Here is a 14,540-nt window from a genome sequence, read left to right on the forward strand (position 1 = left end):
ATTTTTATTAAGGGCTTACAATGTGTCAAACACCATCTTTGGAAGTTTCACATTTACTGCCTTCTTTAATCCATCCAACAATCCTAAGATATGGATACTATTATTATCCCAATTTTATAAATGGATGATGACATTAGGGCTGGGAAACATGAAATCACTTGGGAAGAAGTGTGCTAGATATTCTGTTCAACACCGAAGTCTAGAGTTAGGCTGCTGGGTTTAAATCTTAATTCCTGTTCTTTCCGAGCCCTTTAGCTAAGTTTTCTTTAACTTTCCATGCCTTCTCTTCAGAATGCAGACAATGACACTACCTGCTTCACAGGGTCATTATACAAATTAAATAAAGTAATCCATGTAAATAGCTTAGAGCAATATCCTGCATAGTAGTGAGGGACAATAAAGTCACTGAATGTTAGTGATAGTTGCTCAAGCTCAGGTGTGAGTATCGAGCCAGGATAAGCAAGAATAAAGGCTTTTTCTTCAGACTATCAAGGGCTAAAACAAGTAGGTACCCAGGAGTAAAGAACATCAACCTGAAATGGCAACTCTTGATTATAGAACTAACACTATTCTAATAACGTAACATTATATTATAATATGAACACAAGTGTTACAGTAGACATCTATTATAAAATGTGATGTTATGATAGATAACATTTAAAAATTATGGGGTGCCTGGGTAGCTCACTTGGTTAAGTGTCCGACTGTGACTCAGGTTATGATCTCACGGCTCATGAGTTCGAGCCCCGTGTGTGAGCTCTCAGCACAGAGCCTGGACCCTACTTCAGATTCTGTCTCTGGCTCTCTCTCTCTCTCTGTCCCTCTCCCACTCATGAACTCTCTCTCTTTCTCTCTCTCTCAAATATAAATAAACATTAAAATTATTTTTAAAAAAATTAAAAAGTTTTATTTCCAGTATAGTTAACATTCAGCATAATATTAGCTTCAGGTGTATAATATAGTGATTCAATACTTCGATCCATCATCCGGTGCCCATCACAACAAGAGCTCTCTTTAATCACCATCATCTATTTCACCCACCCCCCACCCCCTCCCCTCTGGTAACCATCACTTTGTTCTCTAGACTTAAAGGTCTTTTTCTTGGTTTTTCTCTCTTTTTCCTTTGCTTGCTTGTTTTCTCTCTTAAATTCCACGTATGAGTGAAATCAAATGGTATTTGTCTTTCTCTGACTTATTTCACTTAGCATCATACTCTCTAGTTCCATCTATGTCACTGCAAATGACAACATTTCATTCTTTTTTATGGCTGAGGAATATTCCAGCGTGTGTGTGTGTGTGTGTGTGTGTGTGTGTGTGTGTGTGTAAGTATACACACATACCACATCTTCTTTATCCGTTCATCTGCCAATGGACACATGGACTCTTCCATAATTTGGCTACTGTAAATAATGCTACTATAAACACAGGGGTGCATGTATCCCTTTGAATTAGTGTTTTTGTACTTTTTAGGGGGTAAATACCCAGTAGCACAATTACTGGATGGTAAGGTAATTCTGTTTTTAGTTTATTGAGAAACTTCCATACTGTTTTCCAGACCGGCTGCATCACTTTGCATTCTGACCAACAGTGCAACAGGTCTCCTTTTTCTCCACATCCTCACCAATATTATAGGGAATAATTAAAAGGTAAACTAGATAAGCATACTAATATACTAGCGCATCATGTGAATAACGGCCCATACTTTGGAACAACTGTTTCAGATACTTTTAAAAGAGCTAACTAAAGAACATTATGTTCTTTAATTGCGCCCAAGAGCTGTGAGGTGAAAAGGAGATACATTAATGGACAAAGTAACTTATCAGTTAATTTATGGGAGAAGGAATTTTATATATGCTCTGATTATATGTAAACAATATGTATTTTGAAATGTATAAATGCATTTTTATACATATTCTGTAACATGCATGTGCATGCATGAGTAAAGGGTTAACATTCAGCCTTTACTGAAGCAGTCCAGCCTGGGACTGACCTTAGGCTCCCAAAGCAACGTTTCCTTGCAATGCTAACTTTAAGATGACTGGGAAATGTTAGGCCTGCCTTGTTTGTTGTATAGAACTGTATCTGCAATGGGGAATTTGTGAATTCGAATGTAACCTAGGGTCTATAGGACTAGAATGGTGTAGAAGATGAAAGGGAAATACAGACCGTGGCTTCTATTTAAAGTGAGCTGCAAAGAGCTTGGTTTTTACCCCTGGCAGCCTTTCCCTGTGTGGGCAAGGAGTCAAAAGAAGCGAAGTGTGAAGTCAGCATGCAAAGCTTGTCCACGGATAATGAATCATGATGCTGTATTTGCTTTGTTTGACTAGTATCCTGCTATAAAGTGTAGTAAACAAAATATTAGATAAAGGCCTATTTGTATTTCATGAGTTCTAACCCATAATGACACCTATGGTGATGAATTATACTTAACGTATTTGTGTGTGAGTGTTTGAGTGTGTGTGTGTATGTGTGTGTGTGATAGTTGATATCATAAATGTAATTCCATGTATGTAATATATAATGTAATAATGCTTTCAACTTATCTTTTCTAGCATTTATCAGGAAGGTACTAAACAGTTTATTTTTATTGGATCATTTTCTAGTCACAAGTACATGAAAAAAACATTTTATAGCTTCAACTTGCAGCATCTAAGGGCCACTAGATTCTGAAGCTAATGGAAATAATAGCCATCATATTTTCTTAAGATCTCTAAAATTGAGCTATGAACTTATTTACATCTGATCACACATAGGGTTCACATTTCAACACAGAAACCTGTATAACTTACAACTAAGACTGTTAGTTTCCTTTTCATATTCCAAACCCATCCCTTCCTGGTTCTAGAACAATTCCTGATAGCACACAGTTTGGTGGGTGAGACTTGACCAATATCTGAAATAATTAAATGATCATCTATAAAGAGATTGTGGGGCACAAGTGGTTTTCAGGGTAATTATGAAATCTACATTGGGTATATCCTTGTGTTTCCCACCACTATAGCATATGTCTTATACTATTTGTTGTTTACATTGACCTCCCGCACTGAGCTTTGATTTCTGGATGAACTGGGTTCCTACACACGACAGGCATTCAATAAACACCTGGTGAGTGAAAGATAAAAAATTTCAAAATTCCGGATTTTTTTTCCATTTAAGAAGCCATGTATGTCCAGAGTTATCAACAGAAAGAATATAATTTCATCCTCAAGTTAAACAGCTTTAATTAACAGACAAAAATATTAGTAGATTGATTGGACTATATAAAAAGGAGAAACTTCTGCATGGCAAAAAACTATCTTCAAAGCAAAGTCAAAGGACAAATGACAAATTATAAAACCAGTATTTGTGACATCTCAGATAAAGGACTAATTTTCCTAATACATAGGAAGGTTCTGCACATTAATTTTAAAAAGGCCAACAACCCAGAGGAAAAAAAACTGGACAAAAGTTAAGGACAGTCCACAAAAAAGAAAACGTAAATGGATTTTAAACATACATAAAAAAGCTAAACTTTGTAACGAGAGATCCGAAAATTTCATCTACTGCACTGACGGAAATCGAAGTCTGAAATACACCAGGCTGCTAAGGCTGTGGAAAATATACTATTCTAAATGGCCAGTGAGGGGCGCCTGGGTGGCGCAGTCGGTTAAGCGTCCAACTTCAGCCAGGTCACGATCTCGCGGTCCGTGAGTTCGAGCCCCGCGTCAGGCTCTGGGCTGACGGCTCAGAGCCTGGAGCCTGTTTCCGATTCTGTGTCTCCCTCTCTCTCTGCCCCTCCCCCGTTCATGCTCTGTCTCTCTCTGTCCCCCAAAAAATAAATAAACGTTGAAAAAAAATTAAAAAAAAAAATAAGAGGGTTCCTCTTTCTCAGCTCTGCTACGTATTTACCCAAAGGATACAAAAATACTGATTTGAAGGGATACATGCACCCCGATGTTTATAGCAGCATTATCAACAATAGCCAAATTATGGACAGAGCCAAAATGTCCACCGACTGATGAATGGATAAAGAAGATGTGGTGTATATACACAATGGAATATTACTCAGCCATAAAAAAAGAAAGAAATCTTGCCATTTGCAACAATGTGGATGGAGTTAGAGTGCATTGTGCTAAGTGGAATGGCAGTCAGAGAAAGACCAATACCATATGGTTTCACTTCTATATGGAATTTATGAAACAAAACAGATGAACATTAGGGAAAAAAAAAGAAAAACAAACCGCTACACAGACCCTTAACTATAGAGAACAAACTGATGATTACTGGAGGGGAAGTGAGTCGGGGGATGGGCTAGATGCGCGATGGGTATAAGGTGGCACCTGTTGTGGTGAGTCCTGGCTATTGTATGGAAGTGATAAATCACTAAATTCTACACCCGAAACTAATATTACACTGTATGTAAATTAACTGGAATATTAAAAATTAAAATAAAAAAGGATTCATTCCTTTCAATGAAAAAATTTGACTTCTATGAATTTTTCTTGGGGAATATCAGAGATACACAAAACACAGAGATGTGATGAGCACGCTCAATTCTGTCATTTATACTAGTGAAGAACCGACACAAAATCCCTCAAGTGGAATAAATTACCTGCATATAATGGGATAATTTGCAACTTTTAAACTACATATTATGAAAAACATTCTACTTTGAAAAATATTCATGATATGTTAATTAGTCAAAAGAGAAGTTATACACCACACATAAATTATATCTTTGATTTTCTGTGTATATTTGGCATATCAGTATGTACACCCACACACACACACACACACACCACACACACACACACACAAATATATATTTAAATGACTGGAAATATATAACATTATAAACCATGATTTTTGGGGAGGGTGTTACCAATTATAGATAATTTTTAATTGCTAATATATTTTAGTTTTTTCCCAAGTTTTCTTTCCAAGGCTTTTCCAAAGTTTTCTTTCTTACTACACAGAGTTTTATTTTCTACGTTTTAAACATTAAATGAAAATGAATAAATGGATAATACTGATTGGGTGACTGGCTATCCCTCTAAAATATTTCCAACAATAAAATTACCATTTTTACTTAGATGTACAATATGCTTTAGGTACTATATGACTGATTTTACTTCTATTAGCTTCCTTGATCTCATCCACAATTCTATGAAATATATATTCTTTTCTACAACTGACAAATGAGTAAATTAAGGTCCAAAACTATAAATAATATTCCCAGTATTACTGTTAAGTGAAAAAAAATGTGGCATTAAACATCTGGGTTTTCCTGACTCCATATTCTAACTTTCCTTTTCTCTCCCCTGCCAAAACATACATTCTCTGATCTTTCAAAATCTAATGTATTATTTGATAAATGGAGTATTAAAATTCATACTTTTCCAAAGATTTTAATATTTATGGAGACAATCTATATCCTTCATGCTAATTACCATTAATGAGATATACGTTTAGAAGTCAACTTTAATATGACCAATATAAATGAAATGCATGTATAAACATATTCTGAAAACAAAAAAAAAATACTATTTGACATTTGTTAATTCAACATTGTCTATCGGGGTGCCTAGGTGGCTCAGTCGGTTAAGCGTCTGACTTTGGCTCAGGTCATGATCTCACGGTTTGTGGGTTCGAGCTCCGTGTTGGGCTCTGTGCTCACAGCTCAGAGCCCTGAGCCTGCTCCGGATTCTGTGTTTCCCTCTCTCTCTCTCTCTCTGCTCCTCCCCCACTTGTGCGCGCGCGCGCGCGTGTGCGCTCTCTCTCTCTCTCTCTCTCTGTCTCTCAAAAATAAATAAATATTAAAAATTTTTTTAAAACATTACCTATTATATAGGGACTACAAGATGAATTAGATTGCTTACTGAATAAATCTTTGAATTATGATTAATCTAAAACCATGATTAAATAAATGATCTCCATGCAACTGTAGTAATTATCTTCCCCATTTTGGTAGATTTGTCATCCATTTTAAAATAAAGATATAGACAAAATAAGTCGTTATAATAATTAAAAATGGTAAGAAAAAATTGCCAGTTCAAATACGTAGCAATTCTAATGATAAATTAACATTATTTCCAAAGAATTTAATAATAAATACTGAATTCTGAACCTTCCATATTTAAAAATAAAGATGATACCTGATGGAGTTTTAACTCAATTTAAAAATTCCTATCTCATATAGTTCCAAACCAAATACCAGGTAAATGAAATTTTGGTGTAAAAAATAAAGCCATACAAATAATGAAGATGCGGGTAAATGTTCTTATAACTTTGATGTAAAAGTAACAATTTTGATTTTAAAATCATAAAGTGACTGATTTAAATTCATAGCAGTATAAAACCTCCTCATATAAAAAAAAATCAAATAAGCAAAAGCAAAATCAAACCCCAAAACAATCCGTATTAAATAACTTGACAGACACTCAAGATAAAACCATTCTCAGAGATCAATAGGACAAAGACAAACACGCTACAGAAAACAATGAACAGGGCTCACAAATTCATAAAAGAAGAACTATACCTGACCTATAAGTCTATTCAAACTGTTTAACTTCACTAGAAACCATAGGAATCAAATTCAAGCAAATCTGGCTTCCAGCTAACTTACTAGCACTTTACAAGTGCACCTATCGATTTGGCAAGTTTTATTACACGACATGTAATAACAAAAGTGCAGGGAATCGGGCCCTCTTGTAAAGTGCTAGTAAGTTAGCTGGAACATCCCTCCAGGAAGGGTAGGGCTGGGAGTGGATTGGGTAGAGTTTTGCAATATGTATTCAAATATAAATATATTACCACGTTTAGACCATAAATTCTACATTTAATATTTTATCTCAAGGCAACAATGGTGTGTACACATGTGAAGTCACAAGAATGTTTGCCACAGCCTCACTTATAGATACACATCATGTGAAATTGCTTACACGCTCACCAACGGGGTATGGGAGAAAGGTTTTGGGACATCCATCCAGTCATACTCCGCAGATGTGTCATAAGTGACGAACATGTATATTTAGTAATATGAAAAAAGATGTGATGCGTCAAAAGTTTAAAAGTGTTAATTGCTGGGCAATAGGTCATCTTTTCTTACTTGCATTTTTAATTTGACTCCAAGGAACATGTACTACTTTTAATCAGAAAATGGCTCTTTTAAATGTGGGTACACATACCCACTTCTGTAGAAACAGATTATTTGCATATTCCTCACAATGTACCAAGCATTATTCTTTTTTTGGTATATCAGTCTTTTTTTACATATCAACCACATTTAGTAATAACAAGATTATGGTGTAGGCACTATGAATGCCTAGATTTTACACGTGAAAAGTTGACAAAGAGAGACTAAGTGACTTGGCCAAGCTCACAGAGCCAGTAAGTGATAACCAAGCTAGAATTTGAACCCAAGAAGTCAAGCTGAGAAACTCACGCTCTTAACCACTGTACTACTTTGTCTCTCATTCCTTTTAGCTATAAAACTTTGAGAAAATATACTGAAAAAAGCACAAAAGAAAGCCTCCTTTCTTTCCCAGCAGTTATTAGAAGAAATTCCTTTAGTTACTTACTAGATCTTATACAGTTTCTTCCTAACTCGGAAAGTATGTAGGATAATGAAGTCCTGTTGCCCTTGCAACTACTAAATTCAAATTCCAAAACTGCCCCTTGTTTTATTTTCTTGCTTAAATCATATGACTGATCCCCAATTGTCTCCAAATCCTTTAGCTTGCCTTTTGGAAAAAAAAAATGGCTCTCAACAATCTGACCTTATCTGACTTTACTATTCACATCTTTCTAATAACAAAACCCCATCTTGCTTCTGTTCCTCTGTCATTGTCTACTCTACCGTTAAAATGTCTTCTTTTTCTCAGTAAAATACCTCATTTCCGAATTGACACATATAAAACTCTTTTCCATTCTTCATGTTTTGGGTAATGAAAGTGCCACGTTCTCAGAGAAGATTGCCTAATCCCTCTGGATAGAAATAATTATTCTTTCTAATAAACTCGGTAGCATTTATTATCTTTGCTACTTCATCAGGCCCTGTCAGGTACTGCTTTTTTCTTTATGTTACTAATTTCTTTCCACTTGTATCTTCTTCCCTTACCTTTCCCCCCAAAGCCTTCAAACACACACACACACACACACACACACACACACACACACACACACACACACTACCACCAGCACACTGGACACATCACACACATCTAACCAAAATTGAATGTTGCGTCTTTGCGTACTCTTACCACTTTCTCTTATTTGGGGTAGCATTTGCTCGGTGAACAATCACACAAAGTAAGCAATCAATTTCTAACAGAGCAGAGAAAAGAGAAGGTAAAGCTGAGGATGAAAAGCGGAACGCTCTTCAGAGTACTTACATTCTCACATATACGGCACTCCTAAATCTGCTTCTTGTTTTAGTCTACGTGTGAGCACCCAAACCCATGAGGACAGTAAGAACAGGGCTCTCCTCGAAGTGAGGCTGGTGAAGTATGATTTGAATACACCCAAGTGTGAAAGGGTAGCATTTAGTCAGTTAAGAAGACTAAGAAACACATGTATAAGATTCAATTCTTCATGGGTTTTTTTGTTATTGTTGTTAGTTATGTTGATGTCACACATTCCCGAGCTAGAGACAAGACTAGATGTGTATTCACTACAGCACTGGCGGAAACATTGCCCGTGCAATTAATTCAATGAATATTTACCTCGTCATTATTTTTCTTCCAACTCCCAGCCTATATACTATCCACATATCTGTTCTTTTTAATTGATTCAAGTTGCTCATTATATGGCTAAGTGTAAAACTTCACTGCTAACACCCCACCCCCACCTTAAACAAAAGCTAAATAACGGTGCATTCTGAATGCATCTTAAACAAATATTCTCTTTCCACCAACCAAAAAAAAAATCTCCCAAAATTTAGTAATACCAATTGAATAATTCAAGTAGACCATTATCATCCTTTGGATAAAAAGCATGTGGTATGGAATACTTGGAGACCTCATTTTACCTCGCGTATTTTTCTACCTCAATAAATTAAAGCTACCAGAGAACCAGAACTGAGGAATGATATATTTTCAGGCACAGTATTCAATGATTTTTTACAACTGGTCTTATGGTAAAGTATCTCTCACTAGGAGGTCATTTATTTTCTTTCCCTCTGGAAATTTAATAAAAGAATAATGAATATAAAAGTGAAAAATACATTACGGTTATATGCCACGAGACATTTAAAAATTACAAATCCATATACAATTTTAAACTGACCATTTATAATTTATTTTTAGGACAGTCACTCTCCAATGGCATAGCTATTGGGATTTTACTTTAAACATAAGTGGGTTTTCTCTTAAAATATGTGGTCATCACGTACAGTGTTTAAAGATCTGTAGTTCCTATGTTGCTGTCAGTTTTAACTGAATGTAATAATGAAGTCTCCTGTATCAGATCACAGTATATGTTAGTTTCATTGCATAACCACTTCATTAGCACATCTGAATTTTGTTATTGTTGCTAAAGATCTGAAACACATAATACATGATGAGCCAAATGAACATGCCTAGGGAGATTTCAAAGTCAGTAAAATTTGATGTACAATAAATAGGTTTGCAGTCCTGGGAGAACTGGGCCCTTATTACCACACTAAACCAATATTGGCTTTGAAATAAACCTTGGTGCTCACGAGCAGTATTCTTGTTCATTAATTTCTTAGTTTGCAATATAAGCAACTAACTCCATAGTAAAATAATCCTTAATAATACACATAGTTCATGGAAAAATGTTTTTTGACTGTTCACCTTGATTTAAACCTACCCTAACGTTGGGTAACACGCTTCTGTAATGGCTCCCAGAGGCATTAGACAAGTAAAGTGAATTGGTGAAATTGATTTACCCAAACTTCAATAGCTATCATTTATCTTCTAAAATGGATTTGGTAGGGATTTACACCCACCTAACTAGCCACCTACCCACACATTCTTTACTACATAATGTGATTTTGATCATATACTATTTAAACCCCGAGGATAATAAAACTTACAAAGAGGGTAAAACGTAATTTTATATGACACATACACATACCACAAAATGTGTTGGTACAAATTAACCCCATATTTTTCTCTCTCCTTCTCTCCCAGCTCGTACTCATTGTAGAAAAAGGAAAGAACTGCTTTATTCTCACACTCTCCCACCAGCAGTCTTTGTTCTTATTTGCTGAACAGACCTGAGCAGCAGCCTGGCTGATATAAAAAAGGTCCTCTGGATTGTTAGCAAACACTTGTGTGTGTGTGTGTGTGTGTGTGTGTGTGTGTGTGTGTGTGTGTGTGTTCTGTTCATTTTGCTTGATCAAAATTCAAAAGAAACTAAGCCAGGATCTGTGTAATTCTACCCAAGCAATAGGAATCATAACAAATTATAATAGCTTGATATTTATTAAGATCATCCCTGAGCTGTCAGATCAAATTAGCTATTTTAATAATAGAATTTTTAAAAACCAGAGTCCTCTCCTTTGTTAACATACAAATCACTATACTTCAGAATACAAACATCAGAGAAAAAGGGCGAAAAACACACTGCATGATTACACACCCTCACTTTTAGAAATTCCATTGAAAACAATTTAATATTGTTGGAAGGGAGGTGGGTGGTGAGATGGGCAGAATGGGTGATGTAAACGTAACTTCAAACTTAAATTACTTAAAATTAAATCCAGTTTAAAAATCAGTTCCTCAGTTGCACTTGCCCCATTTCCAGTGCTCAAAAGCCACAGAGAACATACCCATTACTGCGAACAGTTATCTCACACAGGCCATACTATAGTGCTTGCTTCAGGATTGATGTTCCTAAAAGACTTAACCACCCTCATGATTTCGTTCTGAAGCAGAACAAAAGATTTTAGAAAAGAATTTGACAGTTTTGAGGGCACGACAATGAATTGCTGCTTTTACTCTCAACATTTTCTGGCTAGTCTGTTGTTTTCAAAAACTCGTCTTCCAAAAGAAAGAAAATCACCACATTGAAAAAGAGTTCTGTTTCTTTGCCCTCCTCAGAATGAATCATTTTATTAAGTTTAAAAATGTCAAGATTAAAAAGTATTTTTATAACAAATGGCATAATCTGCATAACTCGCATTTATATTTTCTCTGTGCAATAGTCTCTATTTGCAAATGGATGCATTATTGTTATTTATACCACAAAGTGAATGCATATTGCATTACCCGTGAAATGAAATATGCCTAACAATGAAGAAAATCAAAGTCTCCAGGAGTTTTAATCTTACTGATAAATAAAAAAAGCTAATATGATATAGAATAGCGATTCCTGGAAATAGGGATGTCTAGGGGTGGGGGGCTGCTGTTTGAACACAAAAAATGAGCGGATGCGTCATTGGCGTATGTTAAGATGAAGCTTTATTAGGCGTGCAGACATTATAACGAAAGTGAATAAAACCCAAGGTTGAGGGGGGGGGGAGTAGCTCTCTTCCTGCCAGCCAGAAGAAAAAAAAGAGCACAGATAGAAATTTGAAAAAGAAGAAAATTTGATTTCTATGGAGAGAATAACCAAAAAATCTAGGCAGAAGGCAGGGCCCAAGCTACTTACTTTTCTGCCAGTGTTGTTACTACCGGCCCATTTTAACAAGAGTCTAGGGCAGGAGGCAGCAAACTATGGCTCATGAATCAGATTCAGACACCGCTTGTTTTTGTGCAGTCTGAGAGCTAAGAATGATTTATTTTTTACATTTTAAATAACCGATAAAAAAATTAAAAGACACTTGACACATGGAAACGATATGAAATGATATGAAATGCAAATTTACATCCATGAATAAAGTAATATTGGAACACTTCTGTGCCCATTCTTTACATATTGACTCTGGCCACGTTTGCACGATCAAGGCAGCAATGGAACCGTCAAGGGAAAAACCTTATGGCCTGCAAAGCCTAAAACGATGACCATCTGTGCCTTTAAAGTTTGCTGATCCCTGATCTACACGACCATGCATTTTTTCACTCAGTCTCCTGTACTTCTAAGTCTGTTCCCTGCCTGTCTCCCAGAGCTGCTTTAAGGAGTCGGTCGGTGAGGGAGGTGCCTGGGGCTCAGTGTACGAGACAGATTTAAACACAGCATCCATTACCTCCTGTCCCCTCCAGGAACTCCTTGTGTAACTTTGAAAATGTAAGAGGACAGTGACCTCTGTAGGAAATTTTTAAAGGGGAGCCCTGGTGGCTCAGTTGGTTAAGCATTGGGACCCTTGGTTTCGGCTCAGGTCATGAGCTCCCAGTTTGTGAGTTCGAGCCCTGCATTAAGCTTTGCACTGACAGCACAGAACCTGCTTGAGATTCTCTCTCTCCTTCTCTCTCTACCCCTTCCCTGCTCGTGCGCTCTCTCCATCTCTCAAAATAAATAAATAAACTTAAAAAAAATCCCATAACCCTCCTGGTCTATCGTTGAGGAAGTTTGTATGGCCAGTATTTGCAAATGTCTACCCTCCACCTAGGACCAGCTAGCTCAAGCCTGCAAGGGTAGTCAGCTGAAATTAGAACCTGAATATCACACATGGCAAATGTTTAACAAGACAGAATGATCTATATTAGTATTTAATGTTAAAATCTTTCCGGGGCACCTGCCTGGCGCAGTTGGTTGAGCATCTTAATTCAGTTCAGGTCATGATCTCACTTTTGGGGAGTTAGGGCCCCATGTCGGGTTTTGTGCTGCAGTGCAGAGCCCACTTTGGATTCTCGGTCTCCCTTCCTTTCTCTGCCCTTCCCCCACTTGCTTGTGTGAGTGCTCTCTCTCTCTTTCTCTCTCTCTCTCTCTCTCTGGCTCTCTCTCTCTCTCTTTCTCAAAAGTAAACATTAAAAAGGAAATCTTTTCATTTACTTTCCCAGAACTTATATGATTCAGAAAAAAGCAACAAAAAATGGAACAAAGAAAATCAAATGATGTGCCAACACAAAAGCGGGAAAAACAAATGTGAAAAATACTGTTATTATATCTTGTAAGTTACTGTTAACACTGATGGGCACTGGTTACATGCTTGCCAATAGCTTCACGTGGCTATTGAGTACCGGGAAGGTGGTTTTTTGGAACAGAGACTCAAAGAACATGCAAAATACACTGGGGATTTCAAAGGCTTGGTACAACACAAACGAGGCAAAATATGTTCGTATTTTCATACGGATTAAAATATCAAAAGGATATCATTTCAGATATACTGAATTAAATAAAATGTTAATAAAATCAATTTCACCTGCTTTTTTTTTCTGTTTAGTGTGGCTACTAGAACATCTAAAATGACACATGTGGCTTGCATTCAAATTCCATAGAATAATGCTATGCGTCTAGAAATGGCAGAAAACTATTAAATGAAAGATAATCCATGTACGTGAAAAAAAAAAGGAAGTCACGTGACTTCGAGTACATTTAGGCTCTTTATTTTAAAAGAAAGAGCTGAAGTTTTTTATGAATAGAACATCAATTTCTTTTTGCCTCCATTAAATGAATGCTGAATAAATATTTTACGCAAGTGGTACGAAGGAACAATGAGTTATTAGCTCGTCTCAGATGGGTCCAGCTGTCCCCAATATGCTTCCTACACTCCTAGGGATGAAGCAGACTTCTGTGTATTAATTCCAGTTCTTATTTGCTGCTTCCATGTGGCACTGAGCGCTCTTGTAAGGTCCTGGGGATTGTCTTTCATCCACAGGGTACCTGGAAACCGGTGCTGTAGAGCTTCATTTGCACATCACGGCATCGTCCGACTATTGTGACCTCCAGGCTGTCTACCGTGCAACTCTATTTTTCACCTACTTCTGTCTCAGGGGGAGGGTGCTGAACAAAGAAACAGCTACACACTGAACATGTTATCGTCACATAAGAGAAAAGGAAAAGGAGACAGGAGAGAAATAGAGACCCGGGGTTTGTGGGGGTTTCCCTGCGTCTCAGATGTGGTTTCCTCTGCATTAGGGCTGAGCAGTGTAACCCAGGGGAAGAAAGAGAGACAGGCACGTGGATGGGGAAGGCAAGGCAGAGTCAGAGGCTTCCAATGACTACCGCAGTGGGGCAAGCGATGACAGTAACGGACTAGAAGTCAAAGGACCCCGGTTCTAACACCACCTCTGCCTCTATCTGTATCATCTGTGGTCGCTCATTCCGTATCTCTGGAACATCATTTTCTCAGCTGGAAAATGTAGCGACTGGATTAGACTAGCTCGGAGTGCCTTCTCCAGCTTGAACGTTCTATGAATAAATTCCGTCTCTGGCAGAGGACAGAGCAATGTACACAGCCCTGAGCGTGTCGCTGGGTTTAAAAGAGACAAAGACTGTGTTGGCCCGACACCTGAATGCCTGTGAACATAAAAGATGTTCTCTGAGGGTTTATTAGGAGCCTTTGACAGAGGCCTAAAATGTGGAAAATCCCATGACAGCAGGATACCTTGTCACCCTAAGCAGATGTAAGCTTAATTTTCCTCACAGCAAGATAATGAGCAATATAATAGAGCCTAACAAAGCAATTTTGGGTAAAGGCTTAACACAATCAACTG

General features: G+C 37.1%; 1 protein-coding gene across 11 annotated transcripts in view; it reads right to left on the bottom strand.

Annotated features, from left to right (window-relative positions):
* Nucleotides 1-14,540, bottom strand: part of DMD (dystrophin) — a 2,127,700-nt gene that overhangs the window by 730,909 nt on the left and 1,382,251 nt on the right. The window lies entirely within an intron of this gene.

Source organism: Leopardus geoffroyi, chromosome X (genome assembly GCF_018350155.1).
Source record: "Leopardus geoffroyi isolate Oge1 chromosome X, O.geoffroyi_Oge1_pat1.0, whole genome shotgun sequence".
NCBI lineage: Eukaryota > Metazoa > Chordata > Mammalia > Carnivora > Felidae > Leopardus > Leopardus geoffroyi.